Genomic DNA, 23,013 nt, shown 5'->3' on the forward strand with positions numbered 1-23,013 from the left:
TGTGCCCAGATCTGCCTTACTGAAGTTTCCTCCGCTGGTTCCTTGGGGACCCCAGAATACGTCTGCCTCCTCCTTCCTGTGACAGCCTGGCAGATGTTTAAAGACACATTTGAAGACAAAGTGTCACACCTTTTCCAGTTCCTTCAACATTTGCAGAAATCTTCTGTCTAATGCTCATTGTCTCTGTACTTCCTCTTAGCATGTGACCAAACTCTCAGGGTATCTCTGACCATACCTGGGCAGCAGGACTGTCACCTCCCTCCTTCTGTACCCTGGACACCAATTCATTCATTCACTAATTCATTCATGTGTTCATTCACTTGATAAATATATCACCAAGTGCCTGCTAAGTCTCAGGCACTTTGCTAGGAACAAAGAATGGACTCAGTAACTGAGGAGACTCCCCTGCCCTTTGTTGATGAATTCAGGCATTGTTCTGCCAACTCATTGATTTCAGAAATAGTTAATTGTGTATGTTACCCTGCAGGAAGTTGTAGATGTAGCAGAAAATAAGGCTAATGTGGTTCCTGCTTTTTGTTCATTCAACTACTTAACGATTATTTATTAATTTGTTGAGCAGACTTGAAGTTGGACAAACAAATAAAGCACCACTGGCATAAATCTTATGAAGACATGTAGGTGCTGTGGAAGACAAGGAAAGGGATTTGGCTTGGTCTTTTTATTTTATTAGTGTGGTAAATATATATACACACACACACACATATAGCATATATATTTGTATATAGTACAAATATAGTATTTACATATACCATATAAATATATATGAAATATATATTTGAGTATATTTATATAAATATATATTTCATGTATATTTATATCTGTTTGCCATTTTAATCATCCTTAAGTACATATTGGTTACATGTAATCAGTGGCATTAATTACATTCACAACATTATGTAACCACCACCACTATCTTTTTCCAAAATTTTTTCATCCACCTAAACAAACTGGCCATTAAGCAATAATGCCTCATTCCCTCCTCTCCCAACCCCCTGTAGCCTCTAATCTACTTTCTGTTTCTATAAATTTGCCTAATACGAAATTTATCCTTTGTGTCTGCATCTTTCACCTAGCGTAATATTTTCAAGGTTCATCCATATTGTAGCAGGTATCAGAGCTGATTCATATTTTTTTATGGCTGAATGAAATTTCATTGGATGGATATACCACATTTTGTTTATCTGTCCATCTGTTGATAGATGCTTGGGTTGTTTCCGCCTTTGGCTATTGTGAATGTTACTGTGAACATGTACATGTGAGTGTCTGCTTAGTCGCTATTTTCAAACATTTTCAGTATATATGGTCTTATTAATACCTAAGTTTTAGGGGCACACAATTGGATGAAGCACCATCCTTAGCTCATGTTGTGGACTAAATTGTGATTCCCTCCTGTTCATAGGTTGAACCTCTATCCCCCAATTTGACTGTAATTGGAGACAGGACCTTCAAGGATGTAATTAAGATTAAATGAAGTCATAAGGATGAAGCCCTAATCCAAGAGGACTGGTGTCGTCATAAGAAGATGAAGAGATACCAGGAGTTCAAGGGCACAGAGGAAAGGCCACATGAAGACACAGCAAAAAGAAAGCCATCTATCTGTGAGCAAGGAAAAGTGCCCTCACCAGAAACCAACCCTCCTGGCACCTTGATCTTGGACTTTCAGCCTCCAGAACTGTGAGGAAACCAATAATTGTTGTTTAAGCCATCTGGTTTTTGGCATTCTGTTATGGCAGGCTGAGCAGACTGATACATTTTTATAATACACTTTCATTTTTGGTCCATGTGTGATCCAATTTTATTATTAATTAATTAGCAATCATTTGGTTACCTTGAGTTATGGTTGTAGTTCTTTTTATTATTATTATTTTAATTTTAGAGATGGGTTTTTGCCATGTTGTCCAGGCTAGTCTCAAACTCCTGAACTCATGTGATCCACCTGCCTCAGCCTCCCAAAGTGCTGGGATTACAGGTATGGGCCACTGCCCCAGGCCCAGTTGTAATTCTTTACATATTATTGATACTAATCCTTAAATATATTATATCATCATCTAGCTGTAGCTTGCCTCATTGAGTATGGTATGAGGTGTAGGCATCAAGCTGTACTTCTTCCTATATGAATACCTACATAGCACTATTTATTTAAAAACAAAATAACAAAATAGAAAACTAAACAAAACAAAAAAACCCTTCCCTTTTCCAATGTCTTGATATGTAAGTCTATTGTCTCTCTGTGTATGAATCTTTTTTCTGGACTCTATTAGTCTGTTTTTCCACAACTGACTGAATTATTCTGGCATCAAAATAAGTGCTGGTATTTGTTAGCATAAGTCACTTCTCCTGGATCTTCTTTATCAGAAATGTTCTGGCTATTCTACAGGCTTTAGTCCTACATACATATTTAGAATCATTTTAGAAGATACTGTTAAAAATTTAGCACTTTGGAATTTTGATTGGGATTTTATTGGATCTGGACATCTTCATGATATTAAGACTGCCTATCCATGAATGTTGTATATTTATAATCCCATCTTGTGACTTAAAAAATTATTTAAATTTATCCAGGTAAAAAAGTAAAGAAGGAGCAGGAGAACAGACCAGCAAACTGCATGTATAAAGGCCCTGGGGCATGAATGGGCACAATTCATTGGAGGCACAGGGAGATGGTCAATATAACTGAAGCACAGAATTAGGAGGAATCAGGAAGACATGAGTTTGAAGATTGAAGGCAGCACTGTAAGGAGCTGAAGAGTTCTAAGAAGATCAATGATATGACCAATTTCATTCTAGAATGACTACTCTGAGAAGGGAAGAATGGCTGGGGGAGGGAGAAGAACAGAAACAAGGAGACAAGTGAGGAAGTTACTGCTGTTGTCTAGGAGAGAGACAGCTTGGACCAGGGTATTGTCAGTGGTGTTGGAGAGAAGTGGACAGATTTGAAGTTTATTTAGAAGGAAATTTGGTATCAACAGGATATAGTGACTAAATAGTCATGTGTGAAGTGGACAGGTAGGAGGAGATAATGATGCCCTAGTTTCTGGCTTGGGTGACTGAACAGAGTTACCAATTGTTAGAAGGGAACTCATTTTTCTCCACTCCTGGGTCCCAGGAGAAGGGATTTTCCCCTAAGCACACATGACCTTTCTCCAGCTTTTCACATGCTGACTCTTCTGATAGGCAAACTTAGGAAGAATAATTGCACTGGGCTTTGTTCTTCTTCTTCTTGGGGTCAAGTCTGACTTCAGAGGGCAAAAGTTCTGTGCTCTTCTAAGACGTAAGTCTCACTGGGGCAGGACCCTTCATGCTGCCTGGGACTGAGTGGATACACCTGCCAGGTTTGGGAGTTTAGTACTAGGAAGCCACTTGTCTAATAGACCCAAGGCCACATTTTCCACATGTCTTTTAGAAGTAACAAACTTGATATTTTGGCCTTTATCTTTACTTTTTATTTTATTTCACAACTTGTTCAAAACCTAGGAGAAGTAGCAAGGTGCCACTTGCTAGGGATTTCTTCACAAAGCCTTCATATTTGGTGCACTGGGGAAGAGAAAAATATATGTGGAATTCAGGAAGCCACATTGGTACATGGAGTGGTTTCAGGGGCAGCAAGAGCCTGTGGCTGTGACCCTGGGCATCACACTTTAACCTGAGTAGGTCTTGACACCTAGATTAGGCCAAATAGGTTCTTTATAGTTGTGTAGTTGTCTTTTAACCGTTCTGGTATGGACAGGCAGGTTGTTTCTTAGGCCAAGTGATATGTTGACTTTGTGGGTGACTGTAGCTTTTGATCCAAGCAGAAAAAAAATTGAGGTCTCTGAACACCTCCCCAATAAATAGCACCTTATTCCTCACTCAAGGTTTGAACATGTTGAACAAACACACACACAAAAAGATAGAGGTGCACAAATCTTTCACTACTGCATCAAGCCAAGCAGAGGAACCTGACTGTGTTTTGCTACCTGGACCAGGGCAAGTGGTCCTTCTGCTAGGGGTGGGGGGCAGGCAGCACAGTGCCCGCTTCCTGTGGTCACTCACTTCTGAGAAGATAAATGAACAAAGACCAGAGAGGAGCTTTGAAAAAGCCTTCTGCATGCACACCAGGAAAGGGGAGAAGGCACTCCCTTCAACTACATTCTTTGAGATGGGAACTCAGGAAGAAGAGCATTACACTGGCTTCCTAGAAGTCTGCCAATGCACAGAGCCCTTTGCAAAAAACTGTAAATCCAACAGTCAGCATATTGGGTTTCCTTTGAGGAATTCTGAGCAGGCACACTCTTTTCCTTTGCATCTTCACCCGGTCCTGTCTTGCTCTAGGAAGGAGCTAGGCAGGGGCCAATTAGGGTCAGTAGGTGTTGGTTCTAGAGTCACCTTAGGTGCCGGGAACACCCTGACTACCACTATGTCCCGAGCTCATGGGGCCACTGGCTGTGAAACATGTCCTCTGTTATTTACTTTGATATTAGGGCCCAGGTAAATAATTCAGCAGTGTTTCTGCCCCTCTAGCATGTTCAGCTGCAGCAATTAATAAAGGTTCTGCTGGGATTGCCTTGTTTCCAGCATTTTCCGACCTCTGACCTCAGTGAATTTAATTCTGCTCCTTTAATAATTTCTGAGGGTGTAGATTCTGTTGAGTGAGCAGGTTCCCTCCTGCAGAAATCAACTTAAATTCTGAGGCTGCACACTGCATATTCAGGAAGACCGAGCCCTGATTTGTTTTGAGTGCAAGCAGGAGAGGCTGGTAGGACTTGCTCTACATGGGGGTGAGGGACCAGGCACAGCCCTGCCTGAGTGTGTTGCTTAGAGGTGATCTTTTCCTGGGTAAGTTGCTGCCTCAGAGGCTTTTGGCTTCTGGGACAGGGCCCTTTACTGGATTCCTGCAGGAAACAGAATAGCTGGGAGATTCCATGGTGTGCCGCATGGGACATGCAAGCCCCTCCCCCATCGTTCATTCATTCCTTAAGTCAACAACAACATATGTTTCAAGCACTGGGCTGGGTACTGAAGGGTAAAGATGAGTGTGGGAAGTAGGAAAGTTCCTCTTCAAAGTTTCCCTTCTTGTTTAAGAAAAATCATAAGTGTTAGAAATAATAGTTTATTTTAAACACTTTCTTCAAAGCCTTCTTGCTTTTTTCACTAGTAGCTCTTTGTTAAGCCTTATCCTATGTAGCTATTAGACATGCTTTCAGGAATGTCATACACTCTATGTCTTTGTACTTTAATCAAGTTATCTGTGCTGGACGTGCTCACAGGCATGTCCCAGCTCGCAGCCTATGCCCCTTCCTTATTTGGACCTCCTTTTTGTTCTCTGTTGCTTTTACCTGTTTAGAAAAGTTTTAAGTTGTTAGCCAATTGGTTTTAGTTTAGATTGTGAGGTCTGGCTCTAGCCAATGGGGATCAGACACAGCAGTAAGGACAACCCCAAATGCATAAGGGATAAATATGTCTGCTTTTCCTTTGTTCATTGTACCTTTGTGGGAAGATTGCTAACAAGGGTACCATTTCTGCAGGCAGTAAAAAGAATTGCTTTGCTGAGCGATCCTTTGTCCCAGGACTGATTTTTCTTTGCAGCACTGAAAATTTACATATAACAATGAGAACTATGTAGTGTTTTAGGGGTCCTTTATGGCCCTTTAGGGAAAGACAGACAGGTGCAGTAGATGAGTGCAAAAGGATTGAGTCAGGATGGAGGGTAAGGTCACCTTGTAGCTTGGGCTCATTGATGAGCATCTGAGCCTGGAGAGCCCAATCAAGCCTCAGTCTGAAGAACTTTGCGACTGAATCAGGAATGGCCCAACTTTTCAGTGATTAGAACCATAAGGTATAGTTAAAAGCCTGTGGAGTGACACTTTTTAAGCTTGTGGCTAAATTGAGGAGGATGCTGGTCTGGGGGGAGAGAGAGAGAGAGAGAGAATGAATGAGGCCAATGCTCAGATAAAAGCAGAAGAAAAAGAGGAAAAGTGGATAATTGCTGCATTTCCAGAGGTTTTCCAAGTTTATATCCCAGACCTTATGGATGCCCAGCAAGCTAGTTTGAAGGAGTGCCTGACGCTTGCAAACAAAAGCATTTGTAAAGTATTATGACAGGCAGTTGTGATATACCGAAACAATCATAACATGGACAGGAGAGGAGGGAGGCTGCAGGAGCATGAACAGGACCTCTAACTTCAGGTGAAGGAGTCAGGCCAGTGAACAAAGTCTTCATAAAAGGATGGATAATCAATCCCACTCAAGAAGAAATAATACCAGTGACCAACATCATTAATCTCTCACTCTGCAAGGGACACTCTTACAGATGCTCTGTGATTATCTGTAAGTTCGTTTTTGTAGCAACCTAGGAAGTAGGGATGATGATGATTCCATTTTTCAGATGGGAAGGCTAAGGCTCAGAGAGGCGAAGTTGCTTGTCTGAGGTCATTGCAACTTGGAAGTGGTGGAGCTGAGGTTTGTACCCTGACCCCTGGCTTTGTTCCACCACTGGGTTTGACTGCCTCCCTGCCTACTGTACCCGGTTTACCACAGGGCAAGGAGTAGGCAGGGATGTGCTGGGGCTGATACTTGGTGTAGAGGAAACAGCACGGACAGAGAAAGATAGAGAGGAGGAGGAGAGGACAGAGAGTCTAGGCAGGATCTGTGACATGATTTGTAGGACCCAGTGTAAAATGAGAGTGTGGGACCTCTTGTTTATAAATTATTAAGAATTTCAAGATATCAACAGCAGGACATTAAACTAGGTGTGGACCTTTCTAGATCCTGGGCCCTGGGAGCCTGTGCAGGTCTCACACCCCAGAAGACAGCCAGGAGTTTGTGCAAGCTCCCACCATTGCTTCCAGCCTGGGGCTCAAGAGGGAGCCCTGTGATTCTGGCAGAGGCAGGGGGATACCACGAGATAATTCCCCAGTGCAGCCAGCACAGTCTCTTCCTGGAGGAAACTGTGGTCCCAGATGAGGACAGGGTGGGCCTTTTTAAAAAAAGATTATTTACTATACTTTAAGTTCTAGGGTTCATGTGCAGATTGGGCAAGTTTGTTACATAGATATACACGTGCCATGGTGGTGGTTTGCTGCATCCATCGCCCAGTCATCTACATTACATATTTCTCCTAATGCTATCCCTCCCCAATCCCCCAACCCCATGCTATTCCTTCCCTAGCCCCCCACCCCCGAGGCCCTGGTGTGTGATGTTCCCCTCCCTGTGTCCATGTGTTCTCATTGTTCAACATCCACTTATGAGAGAACATGCAGTGTTTGGTTTTCTGTTCTTGTGTCAGTTTGCTGAGAATGATCGTTGAGTTCATGTCCTTTGCAGGGACATGTATGAACGGTGGGCCTTTTTTTTATTTTTATTTTTTTCCCAAAGCCAGAGGGTGTGGATTCAACCCGTAGGGGATGAGGAGTCAGGGAAAGATTTTGAGAAACCAGTAATGCCATCTAAGATTGTAATTCCATATAGCAGATCACTGGAAGCTCTAAATAAGGCCTAGGTGGGTGGCAGCCATCATTCCTGCAGGTAAGTCCAACAGGCATTTTCTTTTCTTTTCTTTTTTTTTTTTTTTTTTTTTTTTTTTTTTTTATTTTTTTTTTAATTTTTATTTTTTTATTTTTTTTAATTTTTTATTGGATTATAGGTTTTGGGGTACATGAGCAGAGCATGCAAGACAGTTGCGTAGGTACACACATGGCAGTGTGCTTTGCTTTTCTTCTCCCCTTCACCCACATTTGGCATTTCTCCCCAGGCTATCCCTCCCCACCTCCCCCTCCCACTGGCCCTCCCCTTTTCCCCCCAATAGACCCCAGTGTTTAGTACTCCCCTTTCTGTGTCCATGTGTTCTCATTTTTCATCACCCACCTATGAGTGAGAATATGCGGTGTTTCATTTTCTGTTCTTGTGTCAGTTTGCTGAGGATGATGTTTTCCAGATTCATCCATGTCCCTACAAACGACACGAACTCATCATTTCTGATTGCTGCATAATATTCCATGGTGTATATGTGCCACATTTTTCCAATCCAGTCTATTATCAATGGGCATTTGGGTTGATTCCAGGTCTTTGCTATTGTAAACAGTGCTGCAATGAACATTCGTGTACATGTGTCCTTATAGTAGAACGATTTATAGTCTTTTGGATATATACCCAGTAATGGGATTGCTGGGTCAAATGGAATTTCTATTTCTAAGGCCTTGAGGAATCGCCACACTGTCTTCCACAATGGTTGAACTAATTTACACTCCCACCAACAGTGTAAAAGTGTTCCTTTTTCTCCACATCCTCTCCAGCATCTGTTGTCTCCAGATTTTTTAATGATCGCCATTCTAACTGGCGTGAGATGGTATCTCAATGTGGTTTTGATTTGCATCTCTCTGATGACCAGTGACGATGAGCATTTTTTCATATGATTGTTGGCCTCATATATGTCTTCTTTCGTAAAGTATCTGTTCATATCCTTTGCCCACTTTTGAATGGGCTTGTTTGTTTTTTTCCTGTAAATCTGCTTGAGTTGTTTGTAAATTCTGGATATCAGCCCTTTGTCAGATGGGTAGACTGCGAAAATTTTTTCCCATTCTGTTGGTTGCCGATCCACTCTAGTGACTGTTTCTTTTGCCGTGCAGAAGCTGTGGAGTTTCATTAGGTCCCATTTGTCTATTTTGGCTTTTGTTGCCAATGCTCTTGGTGTTTTGTTCATGAAGTCCTTGCCTACTCCTATGTCCTGGATAGTTTTGCCTAGATTTCCTTCTAGGGTTTTTATGGTGCCAGGTCTTATGTTTAAGTCTTTAATCCATCTGGAGTTAATTTTAGTGTAAGGTGTCAGGAAGGGGTCCAGTTTCTGCTTTCTGCACATGGCTAGCCAGTTTTCCCAACACCATTTGTTAAACATGGAATCCTTGCCCCATTGCTTGTTTTTGTCAGGTTTATCAAAGATTGTATAGTTGTATGTATGTTGTGTTGCCTCCGGTGCCTCTGTTTTGTTCCATTGGTCTATATCTCTGTTTTGGTACCAGTACCATGCTGTTTTCATTACTGTAGCCTTGTAGTATAGTTTGAAATCCGGTAGTGTGATGCCCCCCGCTGTGTTCTTTTTGCTTAGAATTGACTTGGCTATGCGGGCTCTCTTTTGGTTCCATATGAAGTTCATGGTGGTTTTTTCCAGTTCTGTGAAGAAAGTCAATGGTAGCTTGATGGGGATAGCGTTGATTCTGTAAATTACTTTGGGCAGTATAGCCATTTTCACGATATTAATTCTTCCTAACCATGAACATGGAATGTTTCTCCATCTGTTTGTGTCCTCTCTGATTTCGTTGAGCAGTGGTTTGTAGTTCTCCTTGAAGAGGTCCCTTACATTCCTTGTGAGTTGTATTCCAAGGTATTTTATTCTTTTTGTAGCAATTGTGAATGGCAGTTCGCTCTTGATTTGGCTTTCTTTAAGTCTGTTATTGGTGTAGACGAATGCTTGTGATTTTTGCACATTGATTTTATATCCTGAGACTTTGCTGAAGTTGTTTATCAGTTTCAGGAGTTTTTGGGCTGAGGCGATGGGGTCTTCTAGGTATACTATCATGTCGTCTGCAAATAGAGACAATTTGGCTTCCACCTTTCCTATTTGAATACCCTTTATTTCTTTTTCTTGCCTGATTGCTCTGGCTAGAACTTCCAGTACTATATTGAATAGGAGTGGTGAGAGAGGGCATCCTTGTCTAGTACCAGATTTCAAAGGGAATGCTTCCAGTTTTTGCCCATTCAGTATGATATTGGCTGTTGGTTTGTCATAAATAGCTTTTATTACTTTGAGATACGTTCCATCGATACCGAGTTTATTGAGGGTTTTTAGCATAAAGGGCTGTTGAATTTTGTCAAATGCCTTCTCTGCATCAATTGAGATAATCATGTGGTTTTTGTTTTTGGTTCTGTTTATGTGGTGAATTACGTTGATAGACTTGCGTATGTTGAACCAGCCTTGCATCCCTGGGATGAATCCTACTTGATCATGATGAATAAGTTTTTTGATTTGCTGTTGCAATCGGCTTGCCAATACTTTATTGAAGATTTTTGCATCTATGTTCATCATGGATATTGGCCTGAAGTTTTCTTTTCTCGTTGGGTCTCTGCCGGGTTTTGGTATCAGGATGATGTTGGTCTCATAAAATGATTTGGGAAGGATTCCCTCTTTTTGGATTGTTTGAAATAGTTTTAGAAGGAATGGTACCAGCTCCTCCTTGTGTGTCTGGTAGAATTCGGCTGTGAACCCATCTGGACCTGGGCTTTTTTTGTGAGGTAGGCTCTTAATTGCTGCCTCAACTTCAGACCTTGTTATTGGTCTATTCATAGTTTCAGCTTCCTCCTGGTTTAGGCTTGGGAGGACACAGGAGTCCAGGAATTTATCCATTTCTTCCAGGTTTACTAGTTTATGTGCATAGAGTTGTTTGTAATATTCTCTGATGATGGTTTGAATTTCTGTGGAATCTGTGGTGATTTCCCCTTTATCATTTTTTATTGCATCTATTCGGTTGTTCTCTCTTTTCTTTTTAATCAATCTGGCTAGTGGTCTGTCTATTTTGTTGATCTTTTCAAAAAACCAGCTCTTGGATTTATTGATTTTTTGAAGGGTTTTTCGTGTCTCAATCTCCTTCAGCTCAGCTCTGATCTTAGTAATTTCTTGTCTTCTGCTGGGTTTTGAGTTTTTTTGATCTTGCTCCTCTAGCTCTTTCAATTTTGACGATAGGGTGTCAATTTTGGATCTCTCCATTCTCCTCATATGGGCACTTATTGCTATATACTTTCCTCTAGAGACTGCTTTAAATGTGTCCCAGAGGTTCTGGCACGTTGTGTCTTCATTCTCATTGGTTTCGAAGAACTTCTTTATTTCTGCCTTCATTTCGTTGTTTACCCAGTCAACATTCAAGAGCCAGTTTTTCAGTTTCCATGAAGCTGTGCGGTTCTGGGTCGGTTTCTGAATTCTGAGTTCTAACTTGATTGCACTATGGTCTGAGAGGCTGTTTGTTATGATTTCAGTTGTTTTGCATTTGTTGAGCAGTGCTTTACTTCCAATTATGTGGTCAATTTTAGAGTAGGTGTGATGTGGTGCTGAGAAGAATGTGTATTCTGTGGATTTGGGGTGGAGAGTTCTGTAAATGTCCACCAGGTTTGCTTGCTCCAGGTCTGAGTTCAAGCCCTGGGTATCCTTGTTGATTTTCTGTCTGGTTGATCTGTCTAGTATTGACAGTGGAGTGTTAAAGTCTCCCACTATTATTGTGTGGGAGTCTAAGTCCTTCTGTAAGTCATTAAGAACTTGCCTTATGTATCTGGGTGCTCCTGTGTTGGGTCCATATATGTTTAGGATCGTTAGCTCTTCTTGTTGTATCAATCCTTTTACCATTATGTAATGGCCTTCTTTGTCTCTTTTGATCTTTGTTGCTTTAAAGTCTATTTTATCAGAGATGAGAATTGCAACTCCTGCTTTTTTTTGCTTTCCATTAGCTTGGTAAATCTTCCTCCATCCCTTTATTTTGAGCCTTTGTGTATCCTTGCATGTGAGATGGGTTTCCTGGATACAGCACACTGATGGGTTTTGGATTTTTATCCAATTTGCCAGTCTGTGTCTTTTGATTGGTGCATTTAGTCCATTTACATTTAGGGTTAATATTGTTATGTGTGAATTTGATACTGCCATTTTGATTCTAAGTGGCTGTTTTGCCTGTTAGTTGTTGTAGATTCTTCATTATGTTGAAGCTCTTTAGCATTCAGTGTGATTTTGGAATGGCTGGTACTGATTGATCTTTTCTATGTGTAGTGCCTCTTTTAGGAGCTCTTGTAAAGCAGGCCTGGTGGTGACAAAATCTCTGAGTACTTGCTTGTTCGCAAAGGATTTTATTCTTCCTTCACTTCTGAAGCTCAGTTTGGCTGGATATGAAATTCTGGGTTGAAAGTTCTTTTCTTTAAGAATGTTGAATATTGGCCCCCACTCTCTTCTGGCTTGTAGTGTTTCTGCCGAGAGATCTGCTGTGAGTCTGATGGGCTTCCCTTTGTGGGTGACCCGACCTTTCTCTCTGGCTGCCCTTAGTATTCTCTCCTTTATTTCAACCCTGTTGAATCTGACGATTATGTGCCTTGGGGTTGCTCTTCTTGCGGAATATCTTTGTGGTGTTCTCTGTATTTCCTGCAATTGAGTGTTGGCTTGTCTTGCTAGGTGGGGGAAATTTTCCTGGATGATGTCCTGAAGAGTATTTTCCAGCTGGGATTCATTCTCTTCGTCACATTCTGGTACACCTATCAAACGTAGGTTAGGTCTTTTCACATAGTCCCACATTTCTTGGAGACTTTGTTCATTCCTTTTTGCGCTTTTTTCTCTGATCTTGGTTTCTCGTTTTATTTCATTGAGTTGGTCTTCGACTTCAGATATTCTTTCTTCTGCTTGGTCAATTCGGCTATTGAAACTTGCGTTTGCTTCGCGAAGTTCTCGTATTGTGTTTTTCAGCTCCTTTAATTCATTCATATTCCTCTCTAAGGTATCCATTCTTGTTATCATTTCCTCGAATCTTTTTTCAAATCTTTTTTCAAGGTTCTTAGTTTCTTTGCATTGATTTAATACATGATCTTTTAGCTCACAAAAGTTTCTCATTATCCATCTTCTGAAGTCTAATTCCGTCATTTCGTCACAGTCATTCTCCGTCCAGCTTTGTTCCCTTGCTGGTGAGGAGTTTTGGTCCTTTCTAGGAGGCGATGTGTTCTGGTTTCGGGTGTTTTCCTCCTTTTTGCGCTGGTTTCTTCCCATCTTTGTGGATTTGTCCGCTGGTCGTCTGCGTAGTTGCTGACTTTTCGTTTGGGTCTCTGAGTGGACACCCAGAATGTTGATGACGAAGTATTTCTGTTGCTTGGTTTTCCTTCTACCAGTCTAGCCCCTTCGCTGTACGACTGTTGAGGTCCGCTCCAGACCCTGCTTGTCTGGGGTGCACCTCTAGTAGCCGTGGCACAGCGAGGGATGCTACCAGTTTCTTTTTCTGCTCTCTTTGTCCCAGGATGATGCCTGCCTAATGACAGTCTTTTGGATATAGAGGGGTCAGGGAGCTGCTTGAGGAGACAGTTTGTACTTTATAGGGGTTTAATTTCTGAGCTGTGCACTCTGTTGTTCATTCAGGGCTGTTAGGCTGCTATGTTTGATTCTGCTGCAACACAGCTCATTAAACAACCCTTTTTTTTTTTTTCTCAAATGCTCTGTGTTGAGGGGTTTGGGCTTTATTTTTGGATGTCCGATCAGGTGTCCTGCCCAGCTCAAAGGCAGACTAGCCACTGTTTGGCTGCCGAGGCTCCGCCCTGCTGTTGTGTGATTCGCGCTGTTCCTGCCGGCTCTGCTGTGGTCTCCGCCACGCCCTGCGGCGGAGTCTCTTCGTTGTAGCGTGTTGCCTCAGCAACGGCAGGCTGCGTCAGCAGTGGGCGTGTATCTCAGTAGGGACGGGTTGCCTCGGCAACGGCTGGCTGCGTCAGCAGTGGGCGTGTATCTCAGTTGGGGCGGGTTGCCTCGGCAACGGTTGGCTGCGTCAGCAGTGGGCGTGTATATCAGTTGGGGCAGGTTGCCTCCGTAGTGGTGGACGCCCCTCCCCCACAGAGCGTCTCGGACCGTCTGCCCGGGATAGTTTGAAATGGCGGTTTTGTTCGTCCCACTGGGTATCCCAAGCGATCTGTCCCTGCAATCCCCTGGGCTGGGCTACTGTGCAAGTCTCGTTCAGTTTCAAGTCCAGCCCTCTCAAGTCTCGGGTTGCCGGTTCAACAAGGCACCCGGACAAGCGCGCCCTGTGGGGATTGCTGGGTAGGGCCGGCCGCCGCCGCCCCGGCTGCCGGCTTCGCCAGGCAGACCTACTGCCTGGCGTCCCGTGTCTTTTTATACTTGGGAGTTTCCCCGTTCTGTGGGCAACAAAGATCAGTCTGGAAATGCAGCACTGACTCACCGTTTGCGAATTCAACGCGGGCTCCAATCCTGGGTTGTTCTCACAGCGCCATCTTGAGTCCCCTCTTCTTTTCTTTTCTTTTGAGATGGAGTCTTACTCTGTCACCCAGGCTGGAGTGTAGTGGTGTGATCTCAGCTCAGTGCAACTTCTGCCTCCAGGGTTCAAGCTATTCTCCTGTCTCTGCCTCCTGAGTAGCTGGAATTACAGGTGCTCACCACCACAACTGGCTAATTTTTGTATTTTTAGTAGAGACAGGTTTCCCATATTGGTCAGGCTGGTCTGGAACTCCTAACCTCAGGTGATCTGCCTGCCTTGGCCTCCCAAAGTGCTGGGATTAGAGGCATGAGCCACGGTGCCTGGCCGGGGGTTTTCTTAACACAATCTGCTTGGGTTCTCTTGACCATTTCAGAAGATCTGGCCAAGAAAGTTCAGAGGTTGCGGTGAGAAAATACTCACAGAGGGAATGTTGAATCCATTAACACTGTATTTAAAAAAAATAAAACCTCTCAGCTGGAGGAAAATATTTAAATAGAAGTCATTAGCAAGCTTGTTTCTGAAGCCAACAGTGCCTAATAAGTCAAAATTGCTTTCCCTAAAAATGAAACCTATTGAAGGTTTCCAACCCCTCTTTTTGAAGTGCTCAATTAGGGCGAAAAAAAAAAAATCCATAGTTCTCCCTGGCTTGAAATTGTTGAAAGGCAGTAGTGCTTCCCAGTTAGGCATTGTCCAACCACACTGATACAAATCAGCCCTTTAAGATAATTTATATCTTGGAGAGGAGTTCAGAAATGGGTCTGCTCGGAGCTAAAAGCATCGTAAATAAGCTGGGCTGGGAGATTGTGGCCACTGCACTGGGGAGTTATAGAGTGATCTCCCAGCTGCTGCCCACCAGAGGAGCAGGGACTGGCCTGCTTCCTCCTGGTGCATGCAGGCTGATAGATGGCAGGACCCATGGCTGGCCAGTGCACACCACTGTCCTCACAGGAGACCGGACCTCAGAGTGGGGCAGGAACATCCCACAGACCCGGAGCAAAAGGCAGTGGCAGAACCAGTGCCGGGGCCCTGCCTCCTGACCGAGGTGCTAAATGATCCCTCACCAGGCTCTGGGACTGTCAGCTCCCTGAGGCCCAGGAGTTGAGTTGAGGAGGGGCAGACCAGGACCCAAAGACACTCTAGTATGGTCAAGGTATCAGTGTCATAATGAAAATAAACACACAAAAAAGCATTTGTGTGTGTGTGTGCAGGTACACAGATGTGTGTATGTACCTGCAGATGCATCTGTACACATGCATGTGCTCATGTGTCCATATGGATGTTTTGTAGAACATATATGTGTATCTTTTATGTGCACATGTGTGTATATGTGTATTTATACTCATGCACGTGTATGTGTGTGTTAGCATATGTATTTGTGCTTGCATATGTGTGTCTGTGATTGGATTGGGGGGCATTTCAGTCTGGGGGAGTCAGAGAATTTAATCCAGGAAGCTGGGCATGGTGGCCCAGTCCGGGCACAATGGCTCACGCCTGTAATCTCAGCACTTTGGGAGGCCAAGGTGGGTGGATCATCTGAGGTCAAGAGTTCGAGACCAGCCTGGCTAACATGATGAAACCCCAAATCTATTAAAAATACAAAAAATTAGCCGGTGTGGTGGTGGGTGCCTGTAATCCCAGCTACTCTGGAGGCTAAAGCAGGGGAATCATCCAAACTGGAAGGCGGAGGTTGCAGTGAGCCGAGATTGCACTCTAGCCTGGATGACAGAGTGAGACTCCATCTCCAAAAAACAAAACAAAACAAAACAAAATTTAATCCAAGGGCTGAGGGTAAAGTCTTGGGCAAGGCTGGAAAAACACGGATGGCAAGTTTGGCTAGATCAGTCGCAGACTGTTTATGGGGTCTGTATCTTATCTTGCAGGACTTTGAAGGATCACAAGAAGGGGGTGACTTGGCCGAAATGGCATCATAGATACTATAAATGCCTGCATATAAGATGGAATTATTTTTCTTAATGCTTTCCCAAGGGAAAGAGTCCTTCCAAAGTTTGTCATGTAACAAACAGGGCATTGCCTAGATTATTTCAAAAAGCAGTACTGTTTGGAGAAAGTCACAGTAGCTTGAAACCCCGTCAGTTTGTCAGTAAAAAATAAAAGGAGACAAATGAATTGAACACAGATGGAGTAATTAATTATTCCTGAGAGTCTGACCCCATGATTGTTGGATGTCCTTGTAGCAACCCTTTCAAGGGTAATTTTAAGCAAGTGATGAAGAGAGTTGTTTATGCTGAGAGCAAGGTCCTGAAGATAGGGAAAGAGGTGCTTGTGGTTTGGGAGTGGAGGAGTCAGATCTGACTTATGAAACATCAAGGATGGTTCTGGCTGGGCACCGAGGATGGGCCCTGGGGGGACTGGGGCTGGGGCTGGACCCTGGAGAGGAGGCCCAGGGTCCAGGAAACAGCTGAGCCTGATCCGGGGTGAGGGAGGGGCAGAGGGCAAGGTGGATCCTTTGGGGAAAAGGGCATCTCTGAAGTGCTACATTTGTTCAGAGCCAGCTCTGTCTGGCTAGAAATCAAGGTGACAGAGACTTAGTGACTCCTAGCACTTGCTGTCACTTCCCATTTCCCTGCTCCTCCTAGCTTGGTGGGAACTGGGTGGAGGCTGTCAGAGAGGCTGATGTACACCTGAGCCCTGTCAGCCCTCAGGTTTGAGGAACTGGGAGGGGTGCTGGTGCCAGACCCATAGTCCAGGGCTGTGCTAGCTGGGAGCAGGGAGAGAAAGGCAGGCAAGGTCCTGAAACTGCCTCCGTACCTGGAGATCCTGAAAGAGAGCAGGTGGCCCCAGCTCTTCGTCCTAAGCTCAGCCTGGGATTCTGAGGCTCAAACTCATACATAAACCAAAAGACCCTGCTCCATGCTCCCCACTACCGGTCGCCATGACAACAGCAGGCCCAGGCGATGGTCAAGAGGCACCATCCCTCCCTCCTCCATATAGGGGTTTCTGCACCCAGTGGCCTCAGCATCGAGCTCCAGGAGAAGCCCAAATGCACTGGGGTTTCCTCGTGCCCCTCCAGCCTCCTGCCCTGACCCGTGGTCCCACCCCAGTAACCTCTCCCCTTCCCCTGAGCATTCCAGGTAGGTTTGCTGTCCTAGACCCAGGCAAACCACACCTTCCCGTCCTCATCCTTGAATATTCATCTTCTCCATCCACTCAATGCTTCCTGTTTGAAGTGTTCTCCTCCAACTCTGCTCCTATCCTTTGAAAATGCATTCCTTGTTCTTCTGAGCTGCCTACACTGATGAAAGCAGGAGGAGCAGGGCCTTTCTGAATGATGCAGACACCCTCTGTGTCTCCAGGTCCTCTGCCGGCTCCCAGCCATCACCTCCTCCAATTCTCCACCCCAGCAGGTGTCTGAATCTCACAACTTCCAGACATAGGAACATAGTCCTGCCTCAGTGCGGCCCCAGGAAGAGATGGAGGGGATGGGCAGAGAAGCAAGCTACTGGGCACCATTCATCGAACATCTCCTTACTGATATGTTCATCCCTGTCCTGCACAGATGCTGTCTAGGTCCTGGGGAAGCTGCATTCATCAACCCTGGCATGGCCCCTGCTTGTGGATATGTCCAGTGTTAGAAGCAGGCATTAACCCAAAAAGTATCCACATGGAACTATGACTACGAATTAGGACATCTCTGAAGGAAAGGAAATAAGTAAAGTCATGCATGGAAGGTGTCAGGCACAATGCAAAGACCCAATGGGACTTCTCTAACTTCAGGGTCTCCACTCTTCTGGTGAGGAAACTGTGGCTCTGAGAGGTGAGAAGACTTGGAGAACACTGGTCATGTGATTTAAAAGTACCAGAGTCAGCCTGGGCTGCTGAGAGTCTCGATCTTCTGCATTTCGGTTTCTTCTCGACACCTTATCCCTTGGTTCCCATTGGGGAGAACACATGGGAGGAAATAGAAGGAAATAGACAAAATCCAGAGGAGCTCTTTATTTATTCAAGTTACTCTGCCCTCCTGTCCTATATGTGTCCTGTGATAGAATGGTTTTCTCCTGACAGTGAGCCCACAGACCTAGGGGATCTGGCACTGGGGAGGATGCAGGGCAGGATCTGGGAATTCTTTCCTCTCCTTCTTCTTCTCCCTAGAGGATCCCTTGATCCAGCTCAGGGAGCTCAAAGAGAATAGCAGCTCTTCGTCCCTCCATGATCCCTTGGGCTCATGGGATGGGTATTGGCCATGCCCTCTGTCAGGAGTGACTCAGCAGTGCCCTTTCCATGGAATTTCCTTCATCATCTGAGAGATGGAGAACAAGCATGTGTGTGAGATGACTGTACAGGGGAAGGAGACCAAGGCTTCTCTGAGAGGAGCTGCAGTTGTCCAGGTGCACCCCATGGGTGGGGTGGTGAGGAATGGACAGGTGAGTGGACATGGGTGGCTTGTTAGAGCCCACAGGGATGGGGTCATTCAAAGCCAAATAGACCTTAGCTCCAACCAGCTTTCTCTTTCTAGCTGCATGATCTTGACTAAAGCCATTGAACCCCTGAGCCTCAGTTTTCTCATCTGCAAAATGAGGCTAAAACCCTACCCATTGAAAAAGGTTGAGAGGAAGATTACATAAAATAGCATGTGAAATGCTTAACATAAGGCCCAGTGTTGGAAATAGATGTTCGGTGGCACAAAGAAAAATTAGCACTGAGACAAAGGACCTTTCAGCAATGCAATTTTTACTTCCTGGACTGCAGGACAGGTACTCTCACTAGCCATCGTACCATGGGAGTACAATGAACAAAGGAAAACACACAAATTTATCCCTTATCCATTTGGGGTCATCCTTAATGCTGTGTCTGATCTCCATTGGCTGAAGCCATACCTCACAATCTAAACTAAAACTGATTGGCTAACAACTTAAAACTTTTCTAAACAGGTAAAAGCAAAGGAGAGCTGGGACGTGCCTGTGAGCATGTCCAGCACAGATATCTTGGTTAAAGTACAAGGACATAGAATGTACTACGTGCCTATAAGCATGGCATGTCTAACAGCTGCATAGGCTAGGGCTTAACAAAGAGTTATTAGCACATTTATGATTTATTCTTTAACAAGAAAGGAAACTTTAAAAAGGAACTTTTCTACTTCCCACACCCAGAAATCCTACTGTCCTCAGCTGGGGCAGATGACCTGGACAGGTGAGAGTGAGGCGGTTTCCATATGGAGCAGCTTCAAGGAGAAGCAGGGGGAAAAGAGGAAGAGATTGAGGCAGAAGTGGCTGGATAGAGGAGATGATTGATGGAGAAAATTTGTTTGAAAAGACTCAGACTGTGTAAACATGACTTTCCAAATGTTCCACACACTTGGTCAGCAGGCATTCATTAGGAATTCGCTGATCCCATGCTGGCTATGGTGGGCTCATAGTTTGGAGGGAGTAAAGCACATAAAATCACCTACGCAATCAGGATTTCTTTTTTCCACCAGTACAAATACACTCTATTTTTCTGACATGTGTTCAGAGATAAAAGCGTCCTCCATTGGTAGAGAAGCTCAGGGGTGTCACTGAGGATCTGGGATACTATTTTCTTTGTGCTTAGTCCCCTTAGAGGGTTGGCTTGTCACCTCATGGTCCCAAGATGACACCGAAAAGAGTAAGCAGTGCAGCTAGTTTTAGGTGCTACAACAGAAAGCCCTAAAAAGGAGAGGGCGAGGAAAGGGATCAGAAAGAACTAAAAGTGTTTCACTTTCTTAAAAATATTTCAAACAAAGAATTCATTTGCCTTGGAAAGGATGCTTACAAAGCATGCATTGTGCCCACTGACATCAGTGTGTTGTTTTCTCTTGAGCTGAAGTAAGGCAGGAGGCGATAGATCTGTGCATATTGGGTGAAAGAGCAGAGCTGGAAGCAGATGCTGGGGAGAAGCCACTCTGCCTCTTCAGTGACCCTTCCTGTGCTGCTGGGATGAAGAGGGGCACAAGGAATGAGGGAGCGGACCCTCATTCAGACCAAGTGTGCCTCCGGGAATCCGTCAGCAGTGCATTCACAATGTGACATCATGTTTTCTCCAGAATTTCATTTCAGCCACCAGCCATCTGCCGGCCCCAGTTCTGTTAGAATTTCCTCCACAGCAGCCTCTCCTCCTCCCTGCCTTTCCTCAGGACACCAACCAGCTCTCACTGGAGGTTGGCCAATATCCCCCACATCCCAAGAGGTGGCATCACATGATGCCACCAACTTCAACATCCCCTTTAGTTTGTGATGTCCAGTTGTTTAAAATGAGCCCACTGGACACTCTACCTGGTTAGTACTTCCCAAGACTGTTAAGGCCACAAAAAGCAAGGCAGGAATGAGAAACCATCACAGACTAGAAGAGACTGAGAAGACAAGAAAACGCAATGCAGTGTGGTACCCCAGGTTGGATCCCAGAGCAGAATGAGGCCATCAGTGAAAAACTGGTGGAACTCAAATCTGGAGTTTAGTTAATAGCTGTCAATGTCAACCCATGTCTTTGTTTTCACAAAAGTATTATAGTAGGCCAGTCACAGTAGATCATGCCTATAATCCCAGCACTTTGGGAGGCCGAGGTTAGCAGATCACTTGAGGCCAGGAGTTCAAGACCAACATGGTGGAAATCTCGTCTCCACTAAAAAAACAAAACTTAGCCGAGCGTGATGACACATGCTTGTAGTCCCAGCTCTTTGGGAGACTGAGGCATGAGAATCACCTGAACCTAGGAGGTGGAGGTTGCACTGAGCCAAGATCATACCACTGCACTCCAGTCTGGGTGATAGAGCAAGACTCTGTTTAAAAAAAAAAAAAAGTAGTATAGTAATAAAAGATGTTAACAATGAGGAAAACCAGTGAGAGGCACATGATCATTCTATGTTCTCTTTGCAACATGTCTGTAAATGTAAAATTACTCCAAAATGAAAGTTTATTAAAGTGGACCCACCTCCTCTTATCAATGCCATCAGCTTGAGGTGTCCAGTAGCTTAATTTAGAAGACAACTTGCAAGTTCAAGACCTTTGATGAATGACTTATAGGAAAATTCATAAAAATGGGACAAAGATGAGGTGCTTTCTCTACTAAGCACCTGTGTTCACTGGCTGATGCACACCAGGTAGGCAGGAGGAGCAAAGCGGTGAGCACTCCTGCCATCCTCTTGCACCAGGCCTTTCTTGCTGCCCCAGTACCTTTGCACCTTCCAGTGGATGGCTGATCCCACAGGCTCTGCGTCTAACCACACCGACTTCTGTAGTCCGTGGTCCTTCAATGCTTTCTGTCCCTCAGACTTGCCCAGATGCTGCCCCTGTGCCATCAGAGGGGGTAATATGGGGTCATCATGTCATAAAGCCAAATCTAACAACCCTTATTCCAGCACCTACTAATCAGACCCCACACCAGAACTGGTTAGAGCTGGAAGAATCCTCATAGCTATCGTTTCTTGAATATAAACCCTTTGCAAGAAACTCTGCACTAGAAATAAAATACTTTCCCCATTTTGCAGATTAAAAAACTACATCTGGGAAAATGATGTCATTTGCCCAAACTAGAAAAGCACAACTGGCCCCAAATCACTGTCATCCTATTCCCTTGCCTTCCTTAAAGAAAGGCTCTTCAATAGCAACTAGAAAACCTGCCCATTTTACAGAGGGGCAAAACAGGACTCGGAGAGGTAAGGTTTGCATGAGACAATGCAGCCTATTCAGCTCTAGCCAGTAAAGGAACTCAGGCTTCCTCACTGTGCTCTCTTTGCCACCTCTGAATTACTGAAGCTTTCTTGGCACCTATGGCCCATGCCTAGAAAGTCCAATTGCTCCTAGACAAGAGCAATGCTCGGGGAGGCTCCTCCCTTCCCAGTCAGGTACAGATTCCCTGCCCTATTCCACTTCTCCCTGCCACCCTCCCAACCCCCACACCCTCGTATCTGCAGGCACAGCTCAGCAGGGGGTACAATTACCATCTGTGTCATTGGCATCTTTACAGAGGCTATTTAAGTCACTGCAGCACTCACAGGAGAAAACAAGTAAATACACAGCCCAGCAAAGTGCTGAACCCAGCCTCAGGTCTGCTTGCAGGGAGGGGTCATCAAATACTTCACAGCACTATGGGGGGAAAAAAGCAAATCAAAGAAAGACAAAACTTCATCTCCCCTTTGGAGATGTTGCCAAAAATTCTCTCTGTCTCTGATGCTTTTTCAGAGGATGTGGTGTCCAGAGGAGCAAAAGGCAACCTTCACAGGTGGGACAGTCGAGCCTGTGTCACCCTTGCGGGCCAACAGTCTGGTGGAGCAGCAGCCAAGAGCCGCATGTGTAAAGGAGGAGATTACTGAGACACAGATGCCTCTGGGTGTCGATGGAGCACCTGCTTTCTCATCCCACCACAGTCCCTGGCAGGGGCATGCGGTGCAGTAAGCCATCCATGCTCACCCTCTGGATCTTCCTGGTAGTCAACAGGGTCCAATGGACTGGATATAGGGATCATTCTGTGATACTGGGATCAGTGTGTGACCAGAGCAAGGGGAAGCAGCCTCTTGAATTCTTGGAAAGAAACATGATGACCGTGGGAAAACTTCTTGGGTTTATTAAACACATGTCATGCCAGACACATCCCATTTTAGAAAACACAATTATTTATTTAATAAATACTTAGTAAGCATGCCTACATGCCAAGAATTAAACTTGGCACTAAGGATATAGTTCTGAATGTGACGGTAAGTTCCCGGGCAATTCTAGCAGTGGAGGCTGTGAGGGCTGGGGAGAAGACAGACCATAAATCAAGAAATACGCAAAGAGATGACAGGCCAGTGTGCTTCCTGAAGACTGAAAACTGGATGTTGAGGTGGGTGCTTTAGCCAGAATGACAGGGAAGGCTCTGGGGAGGTGGCATTTGGAGGAAGAGAAGGTACCACAAGCTTAGCAGCTCAGGAGAACATTGCACATGTGGCATTTCTGGATTTAAGCAAAGCTTTGCGAAAATCCACTTCTTGTATTATTTACTAAAATACATTATGTGCATATTCTATGGCAAATGTTGTTTTGCTTACGCACTCAACAGACATTTATTTTGGTCC

The 23,013-nt window shown here is 44.5% G+C and overlaps 1 long non-coding RNA gene across 1 annotated transcript in view; it reads left to right on the forward strand.

Moving 5' to 3' along the window:
• LOC118153821 (uncharacterized) overlaps positions 1–5,552 on the forward strand; it is a 138,236-nt gene extending 132,684 nt beyond the window's left edge. Inside the window, exon 6 of the long non-coding RNA XR_008481616.2 lies at positions 1,421–5,552. This is a non-coding gene — a long non-coding RNA (uncharacterized LOC118153821). The remainder of the gene's footprint in view (positions 1–1,420) is intronic.
• Positions 5,553–23,013: the final 17,461 nt, after the last annotated feature.

Source organism: Callithrix jacchus, chromosome 5 (genome assembly GCF_049354715.1).
Source record: "Callithrix jacchus isolate 240 chromosome 5, calJac240_pri, whole genome shotgun sequence".
In the NCBI taxonomy this organism is placed as follows: Eukaryota; Metazoa; Chordata; class Mammalia; order Primates; family Cebidae; genus Callithrix; species Callithrix jacchus.